Below are 25665 nucleotides of genomic sequence, written 5' to 3'. Positions count from 1 at the left end.
AGGGGGTTAGGAGGTCGCAGAGGTGTGGGGAGCAAAGACATGGAGGGCTTTGTAGGGGAAGACCAGGATCTTCAACTGTATCCTCTGCGATGGGAAGCCAGTGGAGTTGGGCGAGGATAATAATAATAATAATAATAATCCTTGCATTTGATATAGCGCTTTTCACGTCGGGAGGACGTCCCAAAGCGCTTCACAGAATATACTGTAAAGTGAGTTGACTGTATATTTGTGGGAGAACGCGGCAGCCAATTGCGCACAGCAATGTCCCACAAACAGTCATAGATTGAAAATGACCAATTTAATTATTGTTTTTGTTTTTTGGAGGGATTATTATTATGCGTGTGGAGTAAGGAAACTTGCCCAAGGTTTTGCCCTGCCTGGAATTGAACTCAGGTCTCTCACTTGCAAAGCGAATGCTCTAACCACTGAGCTACAGGACTCCACCTACAGGATGGGGGTGATAGGGTCACGGAGCCTGGTGCAGGAGAGGACACGGGCTTCAGCGATCTGGATGATCTGCAGCCTATGGAGGGAGGAGTTGGGGAGGCTGACAAGCAGGGAGTTTGCATAGTCGAGCCTGGATGTTATGAAAGCATGTATGAGGGTTTCGGGGGCCTGCGGTGTGAGACAGTGGTGGAGCCGGGCGATGTTGTGGAGTTGGGGGAAGGCAGAGCGGGTCATGGTGCAGATGTGGGGTAGAAAGGATAGTTGAGGGTCAAACAAGATGCCAAGGTTCCGGACTGGCTTAGCAAGGTGGAGTGTGCAACCATGGATGGTGTTACTGTCAGCGCCTGAAGTGAGGAGGCACTGACGGGAGCCAATCAGGAGAGCCTCGGTCTTGTTGACATTCAACTGAAGAAAGTTAGCTCTCATCCAGAACTTGATGTCTGACAGACATTCTGTCAGGACAGCAGTGGTCCTGCAGTTGAGGGTGGAGGCAGAGAGACAGGGTTGGTGTCACCCGCATACATGTGGAACTTTTCTCCTAGGGGAATGCAGAACTTGCCCCTAGGAGAAACACTAATTTTAGGCATGTGATGTGCTCCCTGCTAGGTGTCTGATTATAATAAATAATGGTTTTCTGCCTTTTGTAAAGTTTCCCTATTAAAATTGTCTCATTAAGAGTCCAAAGCCATCGTCTCCCTCCTCTAAAATAGTGATCGTTCTTCTAATCACTCCAGTGGCACAGACATGGAAGAATCATTTGTGAGAATACGGGACAGATTTTTATTAAATTGACTTTGAACGCTTTATGAACCATAAATAATTTTGCAATAAAATGTTTCCAGATGAAGAAAACCAATATTTAAATAATGAGATTCAAGTCAAATGTGTGCAATGAACATTGTAGTGAGGTTTTGTAATTCTTTGCTAAGTGTTATTGAATGAAGAATTTAAAATATAAAACTTAAATTATTGCTTGTATTCTTGAAAGTAAATTTTAAAAAAAATTGTATATCCGTGGGCATATTATCCCCAGATAAAATTGGTTATTCACTTCATGACTGTTTGACTGTTTAGGTGCTCTGGGACCGCTACCCAGGATGAGGGGCTCTATATAAATGTAAGATGTTGTTTGTGGGACATTGCTGTGTGCAAATTGGCTAGCACATTCGTCTACAGACTGCACAGTCCCAACACTTCATAGCGAATCCTGTGAAGTGTTTTGAGATATCGTTCGGACCTGAAAAGCACAATATCAGCAGCTATTATTATTATTACATGCGCTTTGGGCATCTTGCCGACGTGAAAGACGCTCTATACATGTAATTTTGTTATTGTTGTTGTTGATCTGTCTCCATTGGAAGATAAGAAGATGGGCTGGTTGGCTCCTTCCCCCAGATATTGAATGATTTATGTCCCTTATTTGGATCAGAACTACAATCACCATAAGGCCTGGGTAGTTCAGTCAAATGATGCTCGATTTAGGTGCTGGTTCAAGCAAGGTTTGCTCAAAGTTCACTCAAAGTGTACAGGGATAAGAGAAAAGAATTGGATTAAAATGTAGTAGTTAGCTTCTGTGGGTTAGCTCGCGTCAGTTTAGGCTCTGGGGCCTCCCCCTTCTTATGCTGTGACTTCTGTGATTTTGAGATTTATAAGTGTATGCTATCTCACGATGTGAACAGAAAGCAGGAGTCTGTGTGCAGTGCTGTCACAGTAACTATCCTCACATATTCCTAGCTTTTCGCTATGTAAATGGGAATCAGCACAGACCCCAATCAATTGTGTGCCTGATGGAGAAGGTAATCTTGCTGTTTTCAGAGAACGGAATATATAATTGCTTTCCGTTTGTATATTAAATCTTTTTTTTTCTGTATTGTAATAACATTTTGAAACTCTGGTAATGCATCTGTCAGGCATTTCTCTTCTCTTGATCACTGTTGTAAATGTTGTCAGCCTTTATCCAGATTTGTGCATCTTTCAGATTGATCTGGTGAATCAATGAAATCTAGAACTGCAAAAGAGTGAAACATCGTCTGCCTTTTACCTTACCTGCAGTCATTATTTTCCTCCCTTTACTGACAGACACTTTAAAGCCTTGTTCATTTGCGTAGATAAAGTGGTTTCTTTCAATTTGTTAGAGCAGTAAATTTTAATTATTTCAAGTGATGTCCCTTTAGGGCTTTAATTTATCACTATTGATGAGTTACAAAGCAGTGGTTCAGAATATTGGTTGCCAGCGGCTCAAGAGTAACGGACATTTAACACTTATTTACCCTGCTAAGACCCTACTGGTCCAAATCCCTGACTGTCCAGTGCCTTGGGACATCCTCCTGACGTGAAAGGTGCTATACAAATGTAATTTGTTGTTGTAAGTACCTTTATGTTCGGAAGTCCAGATATAAAGCTTTGATTTTTCAAAAGGTTCATGATCATGACTCCCTTGTTGTCTGCTAATTATTTATTTTCCTACTTTCTCACTTGCTATTCGAATCCTTGGGCAAGTTTCCTTACTCCACACGTCTAATAATAATCCCTCCAAAACAAAAAAAATTGGTCATTTTCAATTCACGATTGTTTGTGGGACACTACTGTGTGCAATTGGCTGCCGGATTTCGCCCACAAGTATATGGTCAATTCACTTTACAGCATATTCTGTGAAGCGCTTTGAGACATCTAGAAGACTTGAAAAGCGCTATATCAAATGCAAGGATTATTATTATAATTCATTGCTTTGTTTCATTGTGAAAGATGGGATAAATCTGCTTCCACCTTTTATTTATTTATTTAATGTCAGAGGAATTTGATGCAAATGCATATATTGGGTTGAAACATGTGATATGAGGATCAGATTGCTCAAACTTGTGGCTTAAGTCACTTGTTAATATCAACTGGTTGTGTACTTGCGAGGGTCCTAGTAAGTGAATCTCTCAGTGTATTCCAAGTGGTAAAAATCATACATCATGGAAGGAAAGGGGGAAAAGGACCCCTGGTGCCACGAAGCCCAAACCTGGAAGATTCCCCCCAACCAGTATTCTGACTGCCCTTCTTTTCTGATGCTGCCATTTGCTCCCCTTCTTAGGGAGATGAAATGATGGAGACGATTTATTTAAAAAAAAAGCCAATTCAGGGGGAAATAGCTTCGGATGAGACCTGTCCTTTGGATGAGATGTTGAACCGAGATCCCGCCCACCTGTTCTCGTGCACGTTAAAGATCCAATGGCAGTCCTTGAAAGGACTCCCCAAATTAAATTGGTTGTTTGTGGAATATTGGTTTGTGCAAATACAATACAAATTATATTTGTAAAGTGCCTTTCACATCATAATTGACTGTACTGTTCGCCCACAAAACACATTCACTACATCTTACAGTATATCCTGCACTTTCTTCTGACGTGAAAAGTATGATACCAAATATAAGGAGTATTATCAAATTAAATACTGGATAATTCCTTCCCGACTGGGGGAGGCACTCAGGCAAAAGAGCGACCCAGGCCACCAACTTTCTGAATTAATGCTTCTGCACTATTACCTTGCTGTCACTGTGGTATGATTAGGCTCCTTGCCTGTAGCTGATCTCATCTACCTCGAGAAATTTGTCTATATTGAATTTAATTACAATCAATTCATTCTCAACTAATAAATGATCCATTGGACAGCTCAAGAACATTTGAGTGAACTATTATTAATATTTCTAAAGAGCCAATTGCCTGGCTATTAAGTTGTACATATCTTAATAGCAGCAAGAAATAATAATTGGGTAATGAAGCTTTGTACTTGGCCTTATTTACACCTGCATGCATTTCTCTTCAGCCTCAGGTGAGAGTGTCTGGGAGCTGGAAGTATAACGCCAGCTTCCCATGGTGAATATCTGCTGCATTGCTTCCAGCAGAACAAGCTAATCACTAGTCTAGAGAGACGGTGAATCAATCCATAGCCATTCAGATATTACAAGGAAAGAAAAAGGGAATCTTTCTTGGTTACTCCTAGCTCTGTTGTAAGAAATAGTTTCAGAATTTCACATAATCGCTGTGCCTGCCCCTAAATTAAAATGTGGTTTGAATACTATGCAGACAGCTCAGCCTGGCCAGGTAAGACATGCAAAGATAATTACTGGATTCACTGGTATGTAGCTCATTTTGGTCTGTCACACTCCAAGCCAAAAAGTTTCACTATTGATTTTTTCCCCCCTGTAATATGACCCCTCCACCCACCCAGGGAGTGTTTCCTGTATAGATTATTACCTGTTTTATTTTGGGATGGGGGAGGGGAATTTCCCAAAGATTGTTGCATTCCATCTGCATCATGGATATTTATGTCCCCCGAAAAGATGTCTTTTTTTGTGGTGGCAGTTGTCAATCTTTTGATTAGCGCGTCTGGATTACAGGCTGACTGTGTTACAGTAGTTGCTAAAGGTGCTAAATTGTAATTTATCAAGGCTGAATTCTGTACAAGTGTCTCACATTTCCATGATGCTGACCGGAAACATGTTGTACGTCTTAACAGTCGAGTGAGTAAGTGAGTGTAAATTTACTTCTGTTATTGCAAATCAGTTGTCATCTGTTCATTAATATTGCTAAACAAGTCAGTGCCCCAGTTATTTTTATTGAACAAATGCTAAATAAGCTGCTAAATAATGTCCTCATGCTGAGACATTTTGGGGTCCCTAAAGTGACTGGAGCAGTGTAGAAAGAATACCCTGAGTTTCAAACCAGCTCGTTCAGCAAAATAAAGAGTCGAGAAGTGTTTGACTCCAAGCCAGTCTAGTAGTATGTCCTCTGAGGTTTCCATTTTCTCACACTGTAAGCAGCTAATATTAAGATGCAGATCCATACTTTGGAGATTACTGCAAGCAAGCTAGACTCTGTTGATTATTTTGGTTGCTATTGTTTTCAGTCTTACAGAAAGCCCATGTAATACCCAGGAAAATAGTTTCCCACCATTTGTTTTCCCCAGCAGTCATTTTCCCATGCTCCGATTGAACATTAACCAATGTCCCAGGAGGCAAGGAATATCATAACTTTTTTTTAACTCATTGTAGCTCTGATACTCGTAGAAAACCTATAACAGATATAGTGATGCACTTTTATAAACTATCAACAAATGTACAAATATGATTCAACTAATCTAATTAATTATATCCGAACCATTGCATGGAATCTAAACAAACAACAACAACAAAATTACATTTATAGAGTGCCTTTCATGTCGGGAGGAAGTCCCAAAGCGCTGAACAGTCAGGTAACGGGGCCCGAGCATGGGGGAGGGGTGGTGTAGGGGTGAGGGAAGGCAGCGAGGTGGGGGGGCGACTGAAGACACGATTAAAGAGAAGGGTCTTGATATCAGCTTTGAAGGAGGCGAGGGAGGAAGCGAGGTGAAGGGACTGTGGGATGGAGTTCTAGAGTGTGAGGGCAGAGAGGCTGAAAGCCCGGCCACCGATGGTAGGGCGGTCGGGCAGGAGACATGGAGCAGGCCGGAGCCCGATGAACGGAGGGAGCGGGCAGGTTGGTAGGGAGTTAGCAGGTCAGAGAGGTAGGAGGAGGCAAAGCCATGGATGGCCTTAAAGGTGAGGACGAGGATCTTGAACTCGATCCTCTGGGGGAGCCAGTGGAGTCGGGCGAGGGTGGGAGTGATGGGGTCACAGAGCCTGGTACGTGAGAGTACACGAGCTGCAGAGTTTTGGATGATCTGCAGCTTGTGAAGGGAAGAGTTGGGAAGGCCGATGAGGAGGGAGTTCCCGTAATTGAGCCTTGATGTGACGAATGCGTGGGTGAGGGTTTCGGCAGCCTGAGGGCTGAGGCAGTGGCGGAGTCTGGCAATGTTGCAGAGGAGGTGGTAGGCAGTGCCGGTCATGGTGTGGATGTGGGGGAGAAAGGACAGTTCAGGGTCAAACAAGACACCCAGGTTCCTGACTGGCTTAGTGAGGTTGAGTGTGCAGCCGTGGAGGCTGATGCTGCCAGCACCCGAGGTGCGGAGGTGCTGGCGCGAGCCAATCAGGAAGGCCTCAGTCTTGTTGACGTTGAGTTGGAGAAAGTTGTCCCTCATCCAGGACTTGATGCCGGACAGGCAGTCGGTCAGGACACCGGTAGTCCTGGAGTTGAGGGTGGAGGCAGAGAGGTAGAGTTGGGTGTCATATGCATACATGTGGAAATTAAAGAAATAGATGATAGGACAACCTTCGGTATTGAGCTGTTCAGAAGCAAAGAATGCTGCACTCTACATTCTAGCTATTTATCATTGATTTTTTTTTACATTCATTGAGAACACAAGGTGATAGACCAAGGCCATAGTTTTGGGCATACTCAAGGTTAAGTGTGCTTCCATTTAGACATTTGCTTTCTCTCTTTCAACCCCACCCCAGCCCCATACACACTTACCCTCTTCAAATATGGATTAAAATGACAAGCAATTACAATTAGCATGAAAATACAGAAGAAATGCTGTACAACACAACAAATCAGAATTTAACATGTACTGTACTTGCAGTTATCGCTGTTGAAGTGTTGGGAAGTTTCTTTGTTTTCAGGGGCTTCAGCATTTGCAAATGGAGTCTGAGAGGAAGGGAGAAAATTAACAAGTTGGACAGGCAGTAGTACAGTCACTACACTTCACAGTAAAAATCCTGTGAAGCATTTAGAGGCACTTCAATGACTTGATGAGATACTGTATCTGATGGAAGGATGATTATGATGATTATTTCTGAGAGCTGCGCAAAAGAGAGCACCTCAATTGAACAAGAATGGTCTTTTGGCAGATTCCTTTAAGAACTACAGAAAATCAGTCCCAAGGTTAAGACTGAAAAGAACAATTTACCAAACTGTGGACATTCTAAAGCACTGGGTTACCATTATGTTAATAGAGTAAATCTAGACCTAAAAGGAATTTTCCTCCATTGGTCTTTGAAACCTTGGCAATCCAAACTATTGATGGGGACATTACTGTGAGACCATCCAGCTGTGACAGAACCATTTGGTTATTTCAATGTCCATCTGAACTCAAGCAAGTTTCCAGGAGCTTCAGGATATGCCTGGGGAAGCAGTGGAACCTTTGGCTTCTGACACTGCCTGCTTCAGAGCAGATCTCCTTTGGGATTTAAAAAGTGCTTGATTGGCATAGCTTCTTGTGACTGTTGGGAGAAATGTCCACGGCATAAATCATGATTGTTCCAGGACAATGCACTGATTTGCTGGACCTGAGCTCCGAGGAGATCTCTAGTCAGTGGTGAAGTCTTGTGAGTTGCAGCAAAGTAAAGAGTACCTCCCTGTAGAAATCTGTTTCATGTTATTGGTATTAGGCTTAAGTCTAGTTGCACTGTTTCATACTTTTCCAGTTCATCGTCTGAGATTTGGCAGTCCAGTCTGTGTGTTCTGATTTGTTGTGAGTGTGTTCCGCTTCTTTTCCCGATCTAAGGGCATTATCTCAGTGGCTTTAGATTATTTTCATCCTAGATTTCGAGTTTTATATTTGTACCAGTATGTGCCACTAGCACTTCACGTTAATCTGAACTGAGATTTGTCTTGACATGTTTGCCTCTGTTTGTTCATAACAAAGATACACCTATATGTAGGAAATTATTTCTGTTGTTTGCAGATATTTGTTGCCAAAAATACATTCCAATCAAAATAGAAAAATTTGCTTTTTTAAAAATTTAAGCGCCATCTAAATTCAGCCTTTTGTTAAGAAGTATTATCACTGTTGGGCCTTAGATCATAATTTTTATCCAAGGCTGCTGCTGCCCTGCTGGTATTGGATTTGACATTTTAATATGCTTTCCTTTCATCTTTGCTTTATACAGCTTTCCTGCACCATGTAACGTACAGAGATGTAAGAGATTGCAAATTGGGGCTCAACGAAATGGAGCAATGAATCTCCCAGTAAGAAGCATCATGTAAGTTTGAATTTGTTCATTTTAACAGGCAGAGCGATAACATCACCTGGATAAGTAGCTGGGCTGAGTTATTGAGCTCAACTGTGAGAAGAGCCGAATTAAGACCCACAGTATTGAATTTGAAGTTCCCCAGATTAATGACCATAAAGTGAATTCTCCAATGATGGTAATGAGATTACTGTTTCATTTTGCTTTGGCTTTTACCTGTCAGTAATAAAATAGTCACTTCAAGAGAACTCTATTCTGCTGGTAGCAGAAGGATACTAATAATAAGAGGGAGTTTGTGTAATTACTGACCTTGGCTCAACTCTTCAATATGATATTGGTATAAACCAGTCAGAGATTTAATATCTCACAGCTGGAAACAGATTTTAAAAAAAAGTAGAAACTGTGAGCAAAACAACGATCGGCATTAAATGTATGACACTAACTCATTAATGTTGTGCTATGTAACTGTCATGTGGACAATCTTGCCACGTTGAACATTGGAGCTAGTTATTGTGGCTGCATTCCTTGCTTGGAATTTTTATGTACTGTGGTTTTGGTTAGTCTAAGGCTATTCATGGAGTCCTGTAGCTCAGTGATTAGAGCACTCGCCTTGCAAGAGAGACACCTGGGTTTTTATGTACCACAAATGTACAGTCAATTCACTTTACAGTATATTCTGTGAAGCGCTTTGAGATATCTGGAAGACGTGAAAAGCGCTATATCAAATGCGAGGATTATTATTTATTGTCAAAGGGAATGGAAAGTGATGAGGAAAAGGACCCACATCCCACATATATTTTAATACAATGTTCACCTCCTTCAGTTTCCATTTTCTTACCCTGATCTATTATTTGATTTCCTGTTTTTCTTTGAACACTTCTTTCATTTACTATGGGTGGGACGATGGCTAAGAGTAAGGAACAGTCGGCAGACGATACAGAAAGACAGCCAGAAGTAAGAGGATATTGCAAGGAGATGAACAAGAAGAAAGAGGTAGGGCAAAGTAGAGAGGCAGCCAGGAGAAAGGAAACTTGGACCAAAGTACCACAGGGTTAGCCAGGAAGAAAATAATAATGTAAAGTGATGGCCAGAAGGACATAGCAGCAGAAATTGGTTTCTTGGAAGGATGGGAAGGGGAGCAAAGAGGAGAATATTCGGTGTTCTGCAAATCACTGTGCAAATACTGCTCTGGAAATAGAAAAGCAAATTATTTCTTTTGAACAGATGAAAGAGTGGCTGCTTACACAAGAGGCTAGGAGAAACGCTGTTTTCATTGTTTGAAGATGAGAACTGCATTGCAAGCTCAAGCAGATTTTATGAGATATATAAACTAAATTAAACTAAGAACAACACATGTTGATTTGTTGTTTGAGGCTGACAACATTTGCTGCAGGATTTCTTATCAAAATGTTCGAGTTTCGGTTGGTTGTATCTCTTTTAAATTTTTATCAGTGTCCTAAAATTGGAGTGAAACAAGTTTTCATCCAATTGTGACAAAGCTAGCCAGTGCCCAGTAAGTCAATCAACATTTGAAAGAGGAAGATTAGGGCACCCTTTCATAATTTAACTTTCATCTGAACTGCTCATCTATTTTCATCAAATGCTCTGGGTAGAACGATTTCCTAAAACAACAACAACTTGCATTTATATAGCGCCCCTAACGCAGGATAGTGCCTTAGAGTATTTAACAGTGGCAGAGCCTGCTGCCAAGCCAAGGGGTGTGTGGGTGGGTAACTGTACGCATAGTCAAAGAGGAAGTTCTTCCAGTGTGACCTAAAGATTAGGAAGTGCGGCCGCTGATAGTGGATGGAGGGCGTGAGGGACGAACAGTTGTGTCAAAAAAAGCCTCAGTAAAAAGCATATATAGACACTATTTTTTTAATTCTCATAGAGAAGACCAGCTAGGACTGACTGTTGTATTTCAGAAGCAGCTAAGCAGTAATGTGTATGGATCCCTTCATAAACTGATGGCAGATTCTAGACTTACTGCTTACACAGTAGTAAAGTAACACAAATTGCAAGATTACACAAGATTCAGATGAAGAAGGTCCTTTGACCCATTTAATCTTATCCTTCCAGAATAACCCACCTCCCTCGCATCACATCATGAAGCTGTTTTTTAAATGAGTCCAGGATTCTGTTCTTTTGTGGGTTATTGCTATGTGCAAATTGACTACCACATTTGTCTGCACAATCACTGCACTTTGCAGTATATCCTGTGAAATGTTTTGAGACATCCTCCCAATATTAAAGGTGCTATATCAAATGTAAACATTATTATATTTTATAGACAGATGAAAACAACAACAACTTGCATTTATAAAGCACCCTTCACACTTCCTGCAGTACTTGACAGTGGCGGAATCTGACACTGAGTCAGAGGGAGGGGGCAGGTGACCGTAAGCATGATTAAAAAGAAGGTTTTTAGGAGAGATTTGAAAGTAGGGAGGGAGGGGGCCAGGTGGAGGGATTGAGGGAGAGAGTTTCAGAGTTTTGTGGCAAAGTGGCTGATGCACGACCATCGATGGTGGAGCAGAGGGGACGAGGGACAAACAAGAGGTCAGAGCCAACCGAGCAGAGGCAGCGGGTGGTGGAGTGGGGGGTAAGTAGGTTGGATAGGTAGGGAGGTGTGAGGGCATGAAGGGATTTGAAAACGAGTGTGAGGATCTTGAAATCAATTTGTTTGGTAATTGGGAGCCAATGGAGCCTGGCAAGGACTGGTGTGATAGAGGTACGGAGTTTCATGTGGGTGAGTATCCGGGCGATGGAGTTTTGGATTATTTATATTTTGTGTATGGTGGAGCTGGGGAGATGAACGAGGAGGGTATTTGAATAGTCTCCAGCCGGGAAGTGACGAAGGTGTGGATGAGGGTTTCGCCTGGGTTGGTTGTGAGGTATGGATGAAGGCGGGCAATGTGATGGAGGGCAATGTAATGGAGGTGTAAAGCAATCCCTAAAGGGGCTTGTTATGTAATGAGAAGATCACTGTACACTGTCTAGACAGCGTGAAGTAGATACCCAGTATCTGTTTTGGCATTTATTTGGCATGCAAACAAAAAAACTAGCCAGCAAGATTAATGTTAGTGTTGAAAATGTGCTTGTTGGAAAAACGGAAACAGAAATGATGCCTTAATTCAGAGGAAAAATAATCTGGATGTAAAGTACAACTGCTGCAGAGAACTATAGATTGATGATGTTGATTTGAGAGATCTCCACTTCGATCCAAGATTGCATCAAAACGATCCAAGATGTCAGCTAAAAGACATTGATTTTCCAAACATTTAATTCAATATTACATATCTTGCATTTGTTACGGTTAGGTTTAAAGCACTCTAAAACGCTACCCCACGAGAAGAGCGCTATATAAATGAAAGTTGTTGTTTTATGACCTGGTGTGTTCTACTTCTTGGGAACTACAATTAAATCTCTTACAAATGTGCATTGTTCTTCACCAGCTTAAATTTCTACACCATTGGAGCCTGAGCATCTGTGAGGTAATAGATCTGCAATACCTTTCTGAAATCGCATTTCTAACACTGATTCAGATTCCCTCACAAAAATTTGACAGTCTCTGCATTTATTAGTTGTTACTATGTGACCCCAATAAATATTGAGATGAAATGTATCTTAACCAGCATGTTGACTGTATTAACCCGAATACATCTGAATGGGAACAACTTGGAATAAGTACATGTCAGTCTGGCTCAGTTGGTAGCACCCTCAGTTTTTGAGTGAGATAGTTGTGGGTTCAAGCTCCATGTTGGAAGTTTCAACTCGGATAGTCCAGTATAGAGCTGATAGTGCAGAACTGAGGATAATAATAATAATCCTTGCATTTAATATAGTGCCATATCACTATATGTGGGACACTGCTGTGTGCCATTGGCTGCCGCATTTCGCCCACAAAATAGTTAATTTGCTTTGCAGTATATTCTGTGAAGCTCTTTGAGACGTCTCAAAGATGTGATAAAGCACTGCATCATCAAATGCAAAGATTATTATTATTACGTATTATAATGGCAAGTGAATTGACTATATTTGTGGACGAAACGCAGCAGCCGATTGCGCACAGCAGTGCCCTACAAACAGTCGTGGAATGAGTGACCAAATTTTTTTTAAAAGAGATTATTTGCCCCGGAAAAATGATCCGCCGGTCGACTAACAACTGGGTTCCTACTTACTACTTGGGAACAGAGACATGTGCAGTAACTAAACTTGCCCCAAATTTCGCCCTGCCTGCGAATCGAACTCAGGTCCTCTCACTTGTGATGAGAGTGCTCTAACCACTGAGCTACAGGATGTGCTGCATTGAGAGGGGTACCATCCCTCGAATAAACCATGGTTCCACCTTCCTGTTCAGATAGATGTTAAAGATTTGCATGTACTATTCGAAAAAAGAAGGGAGTTTCTTCCGATGCCCTGGCCAACAACTCCTCAAATAAAATAAAATCCATGACTGTTTGAAGATCATTGCTGTGTAGCACTCTGAGATGCTGCCCTGCATAAGGGGCGCTACATACTGCAAGTTATTGCTGTTGTATACCTGTACAAATTGGCTGTTTGCACATGTACATACTACATTAGAATAAATTCTGTGAAGCCATCCTCCCAGTGTGAAAGGTGCTACATTAAAAGTTATTGTTATTATAATATGTGTTAATGAGGCCTTTGAATATCTTGACTCTCTACCCCCTCCTCGCTCCCTCCCTTCCCTCCCCTCACGCTGACCATTTCCCCCCTACTTGGGTCCCGACCCAACTGTCCAGCGCCTTGGGGCGTCCTCCCGACGTGAAAGGCACTCTATAAATGAAATCTTGTTGTTGTTGTTGTTGTTGAATATCATGATCTCTAAGGTCCTGTAAATTTATAGAAAGCTTTGCCCTTTGTTTCCCTAATTGGTTACAAACCATGTAACAGTAGTAGCGATAATAAAGGTCGTGAAGCAAGAAGCATTTCTACCCTATGGAGGAAACAAACTCAATTTGAAACGTTGCACAGACGTCAGTTGAATCCAGTTGAACAATGGGCAACATTCCCAGAGTAACTTATTTTATCAGTCTCACTTCTTTGTAATCTCTGACAAAAGCTAAAAGGGGATCTTTTATTTTGAAATCTTGGATTTCGATTTAAATTGACGACTTTAGAGTTGTTTCACGGTAGAGGGGCAAGGAAGTAGCAAAGAGAGAACAGTTTTAGCCTATTGAGGAAACGATCAATTGCGCAGCCTGCTAATACTGGGATTGCTCATTCTGCAGTCCAAGCCTTTTCATTGGAAAATGCGCAGTGTTTTTCCATTTTAAACAATGTTATTGAGTTGCATACACAGTGCCATTTAGATATCGTCACTTATGTGACATTCTAAATTTTGTGAATGTTCATAACGTTTGGTTCTTGTTTACCAAATTGGTTGCTAGCCAAATAATGTTGGCAGAGGCCGGTAACTGCAACTGCAGCTGAATATCAGCTGAATTGCTCCTATTCTTTCTCTGGCACCTCTGCCACTTGGGTTTGCCTAGCGGCTCATTGGGAAACTGGTGTTAAACCTCGAATGGAGGTTCAGCCGTTGGGAACTGCGTAGACCAATAGAGGAAGGGCATCCTGTGGAGAACTGGTTCAGCCGCTGGAGGCTCAAAATACGTTTAGACCCTGAAAGACAGACTTTGGTATAGCGTGGGTACTTTTACAAGGGTTGACCCTATATCAGAACTATGATAATAATAATAATAAACCTTGGATTTGATATAGCGCCTTATCACATCATTGAGACGCTTCAAAGTGCTTTACAGAATATATTGTGCAGTGAATTGACAGTATTTTGTGGGCAAAAAGCTTCCAGTAATGAACCGCCTGGATTCTTGTGCAAATGGTGCAGGCACAAAAGACGTCTCGGTTTTTCACTGATGACCCAGTGGTGCTAAATGACTGCGAAAGCAGCTGTCGCCTTCGCCGTGCAGGAAATGCTGGCGCTGGCTGGTGGCAATTTTTATAGCACAAGGTCTGATTTCTTTCTGGAGACACATTTATCGCAACTTCCAACTGTCGGCTGCATTCGTTTCATTTCAGGTCGGCCCAGAGCAGCAGCAGTGTCATCTCCTGCAGACACAAAGTTCACACCTGGTCTCAGTCCAGTACTAATGGCTTTGGGCAAGCTGAAATTTTCTGAATTGTTATCTCAATTTCTATCAGCGTTGGCTGCTGATTGTAGCTTCAGTTTACTGCATTCATCAGAGTGGCTTTGTGGCTAAGGTTGCTTATGTTACCTGTGCTGGGCTTTACCTACTGCACTTAAGTGGATTCCTTTTCATAATACAATGTTCAGCATATTAACATCCTTTGGGGTCTCGGGAGTTCTTTCCATAAATGTTAATAATGGTCATTTCAACTCAAAAAGGAACCCCTACAAAATCCAGTCGGATATGTTTTATCTCAGCATATGGTTGATCAGCTTGAAGACAGTCTTAAAGGAGATTATTTATTCATCCCAGCACCAAGTCTGATGCACAATTTAGTTCCAACATCATGTAAACTATCTCTAGTTGCTCTTTTCTCTTTGTTAGGAGTTTGAAACGTGATTCATTATCATATTTGTTCTGCGCTGACTGCAGGAGGCTCTTTTGGGAATCAATCTTTAGTACTTGATGTTTTTTACATTTTCAAATCAAGGGTGCGTTTAGGGAATATGGATGCTAATGCGCCAACTTCAAGCCAACGTTTTGACGTGCTCTGTTACTTAGTGGCACGAGGGGAAAGATCAAAGGCTCCATTCTTTCTTGCACAAGGCTAAGTGCAAGACTATGGTGCGTTGTACTGCTTTTTAGTATTTGCTTGAAACCCATGAACAAAGGAGTGAGTTTTTCCATACCAGTGTAATAACGGGCTCCCTTCCCAAATCCATACTGGAGTGCAGTCTGTTGCAGAGGTCTGTACAGTAGTTCTGTATTAAATCTGGCTGGATAAATAGCAATCTCTATTGATTTGAACAGCGGCTGCCTTTTAACCTTACTGAGAGGAAGAAATTTTAAGAAGGTTTCAACTTCAGGAAACCTTTCTATTTTATATTCGTAATAAATCCATTGCACATCTAATTAATCCAAATGTATTGTTGGATTAAAGTAAACATCAATTAGTTTGGTTATTAGGGGATGGATCTTATTTAAACTAACCATACTGTTCTTTTCAATGCCACGTTTTTAAAAGTTTTACTACTTGAGTATCACAGGTCCAATTTTGACTGAGATATAACAGATCCTCTGAGTTCAATAGAATATGATCAGAAAATGATTTGCTTTAGTTTGCAGCTTGTTTTAAATTGAACAGCACAATATGAATATTTATGATGCAAACCAAATTACGTTTTGCACAATCTATGCACCAAACCTTTGTAAGAATGAATCATTCTCAGTGGACATTTTGTGAAAGTTTATAATTGCAAATCTTTTTTATTAAATTATATGTGCAAACCAACCGCTAGATAAATACACTAATGAATGTAAAACCCACAGCATAAGAGGATGCCACATGGTAGAAAAACCCAGAGTACACAACTATTAGCATACAGAGAAGGTCAACTCACAGAACACTTAGGATTTGTTTCAAATTACTATAACTGGTATTTGATTACTTGTGTAATTGACACTGGGAGGGTAGAAATTCCACCCAGGTCTGGATTTATTCTATGTATATAACATTTCAGTATATCCAGACAAACTGTCTTGAATTCCGTCTTTGAAACCCGTTTTCTGCAATTCTTAAAATAGAAACCCAGTTTCAAAGTTAAGGGTGGATTTAAAACTTTGCTAAATTCTGGCTGTTGGGAAATTCTACAAAAACAGAGTAAATCTAGATTCCAGGTGGAATTTCTCCCCACAGATGTGATGAGTGACTGTCCATCATGTGTACTTTAATATGGAAACACAAAACCTTAGGCTACAAACTACTGATATTGATATCAACCCAATTTCTTTTCTGGGACGACAAATCTTGAAACCCATCACCATGCTTAAGGTTTATCCAAATCAGAGTTTCACATTTATATGCCAATCTACATATGGAACTTTCCCTATGTCTGGAATAAAGTGCACACTTTCTCCCAGAAGGATGCATGCTGCTTCTCTAATGTGAGGAGCAGATTGGCAAATGCAAGTGCTTGAGGACTCCAGTGTGTTGTTGGGGTATTGCAGCAGTTTGAATCAGCTAAAACTGCATAGCCATCGAGAGCACTAAGTGACAAGCTTCCCATTGTTTATCCAGCAAGCACATCCTACCCATTAAGGCCTTAGCTTGCAGGAGCTGAGTGGAAAGAATCCTGTCCCTTCAAGTCCTGCAGACAGGCTGAACTTGCTGGTGTGTTCTCAGCAGTACTTTGGCATACTGTGACTCAGAAACCTGACTACTGAGACCATCACGGAAGTTTGACTCGATTCCAACATTCTGTTGCTAAACATGTTATATTGGAGCCAGCTTAGGTCCAAAACATCCCACTTACCTCCCACCCCCTCCCATAGGAGGATAGCCATTTAACAAAATCGACCCAATGTTTACACTTCACAAGAGAGATCAGATAACGATTTAAGACCATCCTTCTTGGATACCCACCCGATCTCTCCCCTTTACATCGATAAGCAGATTCTTAAATATGTCCAGGACCCTGGTCTCAACTATGCTTACTGGTACCAGTCCAGCTGTATATTACCTTCTCTTATGCAAGAGAAAAAGTGCCTTTGATCTTTCCTCTCATCTCTTTAGCTAACAGATGGCATCAAGGTGATGGCTTGCTGCTACCGCACTGACATGCAAATTCCCCGAATGTACACATCCTCTAAGGTAAATAAGACTTGTGCGCTGTTAACTTCAACACAGTAACATAACACAATTACCTACTTTGTGTGAAATAAAGTAGTAATGCTTACAACTGAAGAAATATGAACAGAATTTTAAAATGTCAAATTGAAATGAGCACTTTTGAGTTGACCCGTGTTTCAATAGCGATCGGATTTTTCTTAATGCATCTATTTATTTGCAGAATTTGCACAGAATTTGCAACAGAGCTTTGGGGAGACCCAAAGGATCTTGCTCTCTGGATGAGCAGGCAAGTCGCTACTGTGAGTAACTACTGTGTCACCTGTTTATTTTAGTCTGATGGAAAGTGGTCTCGTCACTCTATTTATCTGGGTAACCCCAGACTGCAGAATCTCTACAATATTTTACTGTCCTCGGAGCTTAGGGTACTGCTCGCCTGCCATGTGCTCTCAGTCTGAGTGGGGATGAGAGTTCAGCGTCTGTCCACCGTAGCTGCTGTGTGATCTCCTTCATCAGCAGCGGCATCACCTCACAGTCACCATCTGTTCTCATTAGGAACAATAGTCTTTTGCAACAGACCCAAAGGATGTGGTTGTGGACAAATCATCTATCGAGATGTGAAGTAGTGTTTCTCTTACTCTGTACATGTTGCTGAGCTATATATAAAGAGTGTTTTAGAAGATATTGAAATAAGCGATGCATTAAATGCACCCTCTGGTATTTTGCTCTTTCAAAGACCCATCTCAGACACGATGCACAGAATGGCCTTTTTCTGTAGATTTCTATTCTCTCTCTCCCTGCTTGCCTGCCTATCTTTCTCTCTCTCTTTATATATATATATATATAAACATTCTGTTACTGATTTTGTAGTTCATTTTTGGCCAAACACTTGGATTGCCTGAACATTGGCTGGTTTTCAGTAAAGCCAGTTTGAAACCAATTTGTTTTTTATGTGATACTAACCTTTCAGACAGTAGTAAATTTTACATCTAAAATAAATTAGGAAAAATACTGTTTTTGAATAGCTACACCAGAATAAAATAGAAGATAAGTTCAAATAATACAAGTATGAGTGTGGGATCAACTTCGAACAATTTTTAATTTTATTTAAAATGAATGTTTTAATATTTAGTTGTGTAGGATTGCAGTTGTAATAAATCTGCTGGTGACATCTGAACACCATTATTGAAGTATTCTGTTTATTTCGGCTGGCCCAGGAGACTGGAATTGCCTGGAGCTGTTTTGGATTCTGAGAAATAAATTGTACTTGATCAGTTCAATTTTACAGGACGAATATGTTGTTGGATTTTGTCCTCTGTATATGCACTGGGTAATGATTTTAGTCATACGGAAAACTTGAATCTAACGGAGACAATTATATTGAGATAATCCTTCATTATTTACTTGAACTATTGCATGTCTGTCTTACAATTAACTGTAACGTTCTGTAAATAAGGCATACGGATTTTCCAGAGTCTGTAAATCAACTGGCTTGCCAGAAAGGTGGGAAAATGCCCTGTCTTTTTGTAACCTATGGTATTTAGGCATTGTTTTCCATCCATGTCCTGTGAATTTGTCTCCCTTGATGCAGGCAACCCAGGTTTCAGGTTATTGATTTGTTTTCCACAGTCCTCTGTAACACAAACAGCTTTGGAAATTTTATAATATTATGGATGGCACTACTCAGGGTCTCTCAATGTAGATCAGAGGCTCGTGTTTTTGGTGCCACCGAGTGTGTTTGCTTTGATAATTTTGTTTCACAAGTATCGATCATTCTGACAATGCAAAATAAATCTCATCTGCATGTTGAATTGGTTGCAGTTGACATTTTCTGCCAGCGAGCCACAACCTGGCTCATTTGAAAAAGTCATATGGTCCATTTGTGTTTGATAAAGTGGTCAAATTAATTAATTCCAGCTAATCAATCTTTAGCTGGCTCAACATTCCACCGATGGTAAATTAATACAATACACAATTTCACGTTGGGAGGATTCCCCAAGGCGCTGAACATTCAGGAATTAGGACCCGAGTGTCAGGTGGAGGGGGGTGGTATTGGGATCAGGGAGGGTGGAGGGCAGAGAGGGTAGGAGAGTGGCCGAAGGCACCGTCGAAGAGGAGGGTCTTGAGGCATGCCTTGAAGGAGGCAAGGGAGGGAGCGAGGTGAAGGGAATGTGAGCTGAAGTTCCAGAGGGTGGGGGCAGAGAGGCTGAAGGTCAGACCACCGATGGTGAGGCAGGCCGGGTGGGGGATATGAAGCAGGCCGAAGCAACCTACAGGTTGATAAGAGGTGAGCAGGTTGGAGTGGTAGGAGGGGGCAAGGCCATGGAGTTTCTTGAAGATAAGGACGAGAATTTTGAACTCGATCCTCTGAGGGATGGGGAGCCAGTGGCCCGGGCGAGGGTGGGTGTGATGGGGTCATGGAGCCTGGTGCGTGAGAGGACACGAGCTGCAGAGTTCTGGATGATCGACCTTTTGTGAGGGAGGAGTTGGGAAGGCCGACAAGCAGGACATTGGCATAGTCGAGCCTGGTTGTAATGAAGGCATGTATGAGGGTTTCGACTGCCTGAGGGGTGAGGCAGTGGCGGAGTCAGGCAATATTGCGGAGGTGGGGGAAGGCAGAGCGGGTCATGACATGAATGTGGGGGGGAAAGGATAATTGAGGGTTGAACAAGATGCCCAGGTTCCTGACTGGCTTGGTGAGGTAGATTGTGATTCCTTGGATGCTGATGCCTTGGTCTTGCTGATTTTGGGTCTACATCCAAATTAACAGTTCATTCTACAGAAATTGAAGAGTCAATACAGTTTAACTCTGAAAGCAATGTGAACATTGTTACTTGTCAAAAGATGATTTTTTTTGTTAAAGTTTGGATTTTCAATGCCGTGGGACATTTTAAAAGTGGAAACATTGTCATTGACATTGGAAAGGATAAAATGCAACAGGAAGAAATGCAGCTCCAAGGGAATGGTAAACGTACAGGATGCTCATTATGTTGGGGCTTGTGATGTTTTATTAGATGCCTTGTTGTATTTGGCTCAGATTTATAAAAGTGTCAATTCTGTTTAGTCCTGTAGAGACACTGGGTAAGGATTTTTGTCCTGTGTACATGTATTGGGTAGTGATTTTTGCCGTTTACATTGGCTAGGTAGGATTTTTAGCTTGTGTACACAAACTTCCTAGGGATCTTTGTTCATTACAACCATTACAACCTATGCAATGGGTTGGGATATTTGCCCTGTATCTATGTACTGGATTGGGATTTTTGTGAACAGGGTATGTGATTTCAGTTGTACTTGAACTTAACACAAGCAATTTTGTTCAGACAACCCTTTATTATTTACTTGAACTATTCAGTGTCTGTCTTATGATTAACTGCAACATTCTGTAAATAAGGCATACAACTTGATTTTAAGACCAGAAGCTCCATTAACATTTCCTCTGACTGCACCAGCCACTAACACGGTTGTTGAAAATAGAAATGTCTAGAGAGCTGGCAGGGCTGGGGCTCTTTTCATTATCACTACACAAGTATCACAGACACCTTCACATTATATACTGCTGTTTCCAAAGATTTCAGGATATGAGAAAACTCCCTATTGCTAGCATTATATTTGGACTCATTCATTTTACTGACAAGCAGAAAATCACAGTCCGGATGGAAAACGTTTGTTTAGTAATATTGCTTCCATGTTTATATTTTCAGGTCTGGGTTTAATACAATGCTCCCTTCTCGGGAAATCAAACCATCAATTTGAACAATTTTTGTCCTTGAATATTTCTAATGTTTAAAACCATTCATAACACAATAAATCACAATCCAACCATGCTTTTATTACTGCAAAAAATCGTAGTGCGTTTAATTTTATTTTAAAAGCATACTGTATATTTTCAATATAAAATTCATCTTTGAATGTCAATGATATATTCTGATTGATGCTAAAACAATACAAATGATATTGCTGCTCGAATACGCTTTGCAAGTCTATTGATATTATATAATCTTCTGAACGTTGTGGCACTTTAGAAAAGGTTGTTTGTGATAATGATGATTGTGCACAAACTAATGGATTGTTTTCGAGTGACACCTTCCGCATAACAGCGGGACTCAGGGGAATTAAAAAGTCACTGTACATAATAGGGAATTCCAGACATTATACCTGTTCAAACACCTCTTGTTCATTAGCCCCACTTATTAACAGGAGCTCTGTTCACTGAAATGAATTTTAAATTAAATTAGAGGATGAAGAGGGAACAGGCTCTGGTTCTTTTATAAATAATTACCATCATCAACATAATAATAATAATAATCCTTGCATTTGATATAGCGCCTTTTACGTCGGGAGGATGTCCCAAAGCGCTTCACAGAACACACTGTAAAGTGAATTAACTGTATATTTGTGGGCGAACGCGGCAGCCAATTGCACACAGCAATGTTCCACAAACAGTCGTAGATTGAAAATGACCAATTTATTATTGTTTTGTTTTGGAGGGATTATTATTAGGCTCTGTGTGGAGTAAGGAAACTTGTCCAAGGTTTCGCCCTCTGCCTGGAATTGAACTCAGGTCTCTCACTTACAAAGCGAGTGCTCTAACCACTGAGCTACAGGACACCAACATGCATATAAACATGCATTTATATAGTGCCCTTCATGCAAGATAGCATCTCGGAACACTGAAATTATATTAAAAATGGGCAAGAAGGAATGGAGGAAGGAAAAATACTTGGCAAAGAAATGTGGATGTCCTCCCGACGTGAAAGGCGCTATACAGATGTAATCTTATTGTTGTTGTTGATATAAAAATGGGGTACTTTTCTAATTAAAGCAATATGAAATGTAAGTGATAAACTTGTACAAGTTTGTTGAGGTACGACTCTTTAAGGATGCACCTTATAGAAGTGTATAATATTTGAAATGGGATTGAAAAGTAAACCCAGAACAGTATTTTCAGATGCACTATGACAGTAGAACTAGAGGACATAGAACATACATTTAGAAGTAGAGTGGTGTGAAGTTGCTTTATAAGAGAGATGATTGACCATTGAGGCATATTTTAGTTCAAGGCCTGGAATATTACACTGTAATTTTCCGCACAAGTGTTGCCTTGAACAATGAAACTGCCCCAGCGCCTTGGGACGTCCTCCCGACGTGAAAGGCGCTCAATAAATGGAATCTTGTTGTTGTTGTTGTTGTAGTAAAGTCACAGGTTATATGCTATTTAGAGTAGAAGTAATTATTTGCTCTCTCCCTTCCCTCCCCTCACCCTGACCATTTCCCCCCTGCTCGGGTCATGACCCAACTGTGCAGCGCCTTGGGACGTCCTCCTGACGTGAAAGGCGCTTTATAAATGGAATCTTGTTGTTGTTGTATTTGTACTGTATTAATTGAAATATAAGTCATGGATCTTATCATTAAAGTGAAAATGTTATTTTGAGTGATTACATTATTTTGAATACAGTCGTTGGTGCAGTGAAATGGTGTGCAAGTTGAACACAGACTGGAGGGTTGAATATTTGCATTAACATTTTATAAAGACACCAGAGACTGAAGATATCTGCTACTGATGGATGGAAATTCAAAATCTGGGAGAACTGAAAACATCAGAGATACAGCTGTGAGTCTGAGCTGCTCTTAAAGCTATGCAATTCATAACTTCTGTGAACAGAGCTCCCATTAATTAAACAGGAGTAATGAAGAAAACCAGTCTGGAATAAGGGGACATATTGCAAATGTGCTTTACAAGTTTGTTCTGTGAAATGGAGTGACATTGCTGATTTCAGTTTTGAAAAAAGACGTCCCAGAGGATGTACCTTAGAGAGGTGTGCAATATTTTAAATGGGATTGAAGAGTAAATCCAGAACAGTAGTTTCAGATGCAACAAGACTGTACAAGTAGAGAACAAAGGTTTAGAGTTGCAAAGGATAATTGTAGTTGCAAAGGACACTGGACTTTTTTTTTAAAAAAAGCTTGATGCTGTGATGGGAAGATAGTAGAGTGGGTTACTAGAAGGATGGTTTCAGGTGAGCTGAAGGACATTCTTCCTTGGAGCCAATTTTGTGATCTTGTATAGTATGAACTTCTAACAACAAAATGACATTTGTAAAGCGCCTTTCACGTCGGGAGGACGTCCCAAGGCGCTGAACTGTCAGGGATCAGGACCCGAACGTGGGGGGGTAGGATTGGGATGAGGGAGGGCAGAGTGGGTAGGAGGGCTGCTGAAGGCGTGGTCAAAAAGGAGGGTCTCGAGTCGTGCCTTGAGGAAGCAAGAAAGGGAGCAAACACAAAGGGATTGTGGGATGGTGTTCCAAAGGATTGGGGTAGAGAGGCTGAAAGCCCATCCGCCAATGACTTGATGGCTGCATACGTTTCTGTGTCCTGCAATGTGTTCCTGGTTGGTGGTGATTTTACATGCAATGGGGTTGAACTGTCATGTATTATTATAAGGATTATTATTATTGATCATTTTTTAGTCTAAAGCATGATGGTGTTCACAATGGGGGAAAAAATTTATATACAATTAATTTGTGAAACAATAAGGTCCAGTGATAGCAAGAAAAATTTGCTTCACAATGTTTATAAATTTAAAGAAACTCATTATTCATATTTCTGTGAGAGGCAGACAAAAACATTATCTGGCAGCATTTAAATTGAAGTCCAAACTTTCATTGCATTCCTCTTCACTAGATATACATGTTTTGCACTTAATGATGTGGTAACTTTGACCCTCCCACCCCTTTAGAACTTCATAAAGAAGTTTTTCTGGCAAAGTAGAGATGGTTGAGATAGGTGAACATATTGAATGATAATTTAGGTTGTGCACAACAGCAGCCAAAAAGAGACGAGACTTGTGTAGGGGAGCTTTCCTCATTATAATTTCAGTGCTAACCATCCTGCTTAGGCTGATGCAGATGAGCAGAAAAGCTCATAAGAATCCAACACAAGAAATGTGATCTGATTTATAGCCTTATGACATTTGCCTGAATATTTAACAACATGCAGAATTTTGGAAAATTCCTTAACTCAGGCTCCATTTTGAAGCTGGCACTCACTCCACAGTTCTTAAAAAGAACTGTTGAGTGAGTGCCACTTTCCAAGTGTATACTGAATTTACAAATTTTCCAAAATTCTGCCTGCTGTTAAATTCTATGTGAGATATTTTGAACCTCTTGAGGCTAAAGAATGACTGGATATGTGTTGGCAGTCGTACAATCAGTTATTTCTAGGTATTTAAATGCCTTCCAGTGTAGACGTGTTTCCTTTTTCAAATCCTATTCGAGATGTATATTTTTGTTGGTTGTCGTTTTTAATTTTTTCCTTCCTTCTCCTTGCTCACTGCTTATTCACGTTTATATTTATTAAGCATTTTGAGACACTGCATTTTTCCCACAAAATATACGGTCAATTTACTTTAAGTGTATTCTGTGAAGTGCTTTGAGATGTCTTGAAGACGGGATAAGGCGCAATATCAAATGCAAGGATTATTATTATTACTAATTCCATGCAAAAGGTAAATGTCTATCCAGGGCAGTGTTTCAGGCTAGCATGGGCTATAGCTTGAGTTACAGTCTGACCTGTGTAAGACTTGCACAGGAGTAAAGTCTGCTGTATAAGTTGTTTCTTGCTGGATAACATGAGTAATAAAATCACAACAGAATGGTATGGGAAAAGGGAGCGTAGCAGCCGAGACAACAATGGGAATCAATATGTGTAGCACAAGGTTGACTATTTGACCACCATGACACAACCTCTCCTTGTGTTGCTTGCATAATAGCAATGGGATGAGTGTAATTACACTGCTGACTAAAAAAAAAGCGTGGCTAATTGCTACCGCTAGTTATCAGATTTTCTACTTAATGTAAACCAGAGGTTTGCTGCTCAGGGAATCGCGTCATGAGTAGAACTGTTTGTGTGATCCTGGAAAGTCCTTACCTCACACTACATAAAGCTCAGAGTTGCCAACCTCTGGGGTGGTAGGAAAACATGATGCTGTGATTAGGAAAACGTGAGGTGGTGGATCGGAACTTTTTTTTATGAGTTTATCCGAAACTTAAATCCATAGTAGATTATGTGTCTGTACAAATGATGTTAAGGCAAACCTACTGACAATGAACTAAACAAGGTGGAGAGCAGCACACAACACATCATAAGAACATAGGAGTGTACACTGTGGTGTAGCTGGTCATCAAACTGGAGACTAAAGATTGCATTGTGGGCTTAGAAGGTAGAATTACAGTCTGCCCCAGGCTGCAGTTTAGACTAATCCCAGGTATATAACCTCATTCTCCTCCAAGACTAGTGACAACTCAAGCTACTCGTCACCATAAATCACCTCCTCCATCCATTTTCTCAAACCCCTTCCAAATGCGAGGAGATCATGGACTTCCAAAATCAACAAAATCCATCTGGTCTTATCTTTCTCCTCCACTCCCTACCACACTCTGTACCCTCTCCCCTCAGATCCCTTTCCACTGCCCTTGCCATTCACACTTCACCCGCATTCACCTTCGTCCCTCTACACCCTCATCTCCCTTGTGAAATCCACTACGTGCTCC

The 25665-nt window shown here is 40.9% G+C and overlaps 1 protein-coding gene across 1 annotated transcript in view; it reads left to right on the top strand.

Annotated features, from left to right (window-relative positions):
• Positions 1–25665, top strand: part of enox1 (ecto-NOX disulfide-thiol exchanger 1) — a 264627-nt gene that overhangs the window by 54 nt on the left and 238908 nt on the right. The window contains exon 2 of the mRNA XM_042334343.1: positions 8237–8329. The gene's annotated coding sequence lies outside the window, so the exon portion shown is untranslated. The remainder of the gene's footprint in view (positions 1–8236; positions 8330–25665) is intronic.

The sequence above is a fragment of the Callorhinchus milii genome, unplaced genomic scaffold, assembly GCF_018977255.1.
Source record: "Callorhinchus milii isolate IMCB2004 unplaced genomic scaffold, IMCB_Cmil_1.0 Scaffold4, whole genome shotgun sequence".
Taxonomy (NCBI): domain Eukaryota; kingdom Metazoa; phylum Chordata; class Chondrichthyes; order Chimaeriformes; family Callorhinchidae; genus Callorhinchus; species Callorhinchus milii.
This window is presented reverse-complemented; position numbering and strand designations above follow the sequence as displayed.